Source organism: Hipposideros armiger, unplaced genomic scaffold (assembly GCF_001890085.2).
Source record: "Hipposideros armiger isolate ML-2016 unplaced genomic scaffold, ASM189008v1 scaffold_62, whole genome shotgun sequence".
NCBI lineage: Eukaryota > Metazoa > Chordata > Mammalia > Chiroptera > Hipposideridae > Hipposideros > Hipposideros armiger.
In genome coordinates this window covers 4865011-4867110 of record NW_017731412.1, presented here as the reverse complement: position 1 = coordinate 4867110, position 2100 = coordinate 4865011, and positions in this window count along the sequence as shown.

The following is a 2100-nucleotide window of genomic DNA, read 5'->3' as shown; positions in this document are numbered from 1 at the left end:
ATAACCATTTTGAACATCAATAGTCTAAAGCACCAAGTTAAAAGACAGAGATTGTCGGAGTGGATCGAAGAACAAAGCCCCAATATATGTTGTCTATAAGAAACCCACTTTAAATATAGAGACATATAGATTCAAAGTAAATGGATGGAGAAAAATACACCATGGAAACATTAATCAAAAGAAAACAGGGGTAGCTATATGAATTTCAGACAGAGCAGACTTCATAGCAAGAAAGTTGTCAGGGATACAGAGGGCATTACATAAGGATAACGGGGCCAATTCTCCAAGAAGGCATAACAATCCTTAACTTGTATGTGCCTAACACAGAGCATCAAATTATATGAGGCAAACACTGATAGAACAGCCAGGAGCAATCGATGAATCCACTATCATAGTTGGAGACTTGAACACCCTTCTATCAGAAATAGACAGATCCAGCAGGAAGAAAAGTCAGTAAGGACATGCCTGAAACCAACACCACCATCAATCCACTGTGCATAATAGATTACTTCATCCAACAACAGTACAATACACATTCTTCTCAGGCTCACATGGAACATTCACCAAGATGGACTACACCCTGGGCCATAAAACACACCTTAAAAATGTAAAAGAATAGAAAGAATGCAGTGTCTGCCTCAGGTCACAACAGAATTAAACTGGATATCAATAACAGAAAGATAACTGGAAAATCTCCAAAGATTAAACAACACACTTCTAAAGAACACATGAAGAGGAAATCTCAAGAGAAATTTTAAAATATTTTCAACTCAGTGAAAATGAAAACACAACTGGTCAAAATTTGTGGAATGCAGGGCAAACAGTGCCGAGAGGGAAACTTATAGCATTAAATGCATCTATTAGAAAAGAAGAAAGATCTAAAATCAATAATCTAAGTTTCCACCTTAGGACACTAGAAAAGGAAGAGCAAGTTAAATCCATTGTAAGAGGAAGAAAAGAAACAGTAAGAATTGGAGCAGAAATCAATGAAACTGAAAAGAGGAAATCAACAGAGAAAAGCGGCAAAATCAAAAGCTGTTTTTTTGAAAAGATCAATAAAAGTGATAAGCCTCTAATCAGGCTAACTAAGAAAAAGAGAGAGGATGTAAAATTAGTTATATCACAAATGAAAGAGGGGATATCACTACATATCCCATGGATATTAAAAGGGTAATAAAGGAATACTATGAACAGCTCTGCCTACAAGTTTGATAACCTAGATGAAATGGACCAACTCCTTGAAAGATAAAATCTGCCAAAACTAACGCAAGAGGAAATAGACAACTTGGATAGGCTTATATCTATTAAAGAAATTGAATCAATCATTAATAACCTTCCCAAACAGAAAGCACCAGGCCTCAATGGGTTCACAGGTGAATTTTACCAAACAGTTAAGGAATAAATTATACCAATTCTCTACAATCTCTTTCAGAGGATAGAAACAGGGGGAATATACTTCCTAACATATTCTATGAGGCCAGCATTGCCCTAACACCAAAACTGGACAAAGACATTACTTGAAAAAGAAAACTACAGTCTAATATCTCTCATGAACATCGATGCAAAAATTCTCAACAAAATATTAGCAAAATATCACATCCAACAACATACGAGTATATAAAAAATTGTAAACCACAACCAAGTCCAGGTATGCAAGGTTGGTTCAACATTCAAAAATCAATTAATGTAATCCATCACATTGACAGGCTAAAAAAGAAAAACCACTCAATCATATCCATAGGTGCAGAAAAAGAACGTGACAAAATCCAACACCCATTCATGAAAACTCGCAGTAAACTAGGACTAGAGGGGAATTTCTTCAACTTGATAAAGACTATCTACAAAAAAAACTCCAGCTAACATACTTGATGGTGAGAAACTAGAAGTTTTTCTACTAAGGTCAGGAACAAGGCAAAGAGGTCCCCTCTTACCACTTCTTGTCAACATCATCCTGGAAGATTCTTTGGTTGAAAGACAGAAATCCAACTTAAAATGACTTTAGCTAAAAAGAATTTATTTTTGCTCTGGGAAGTACAAGGGTAGAAGTAAACTCAAGCTCTCAAATGAAGCTTCAGGCGCCAGAAGTGATGCCCCCGACCC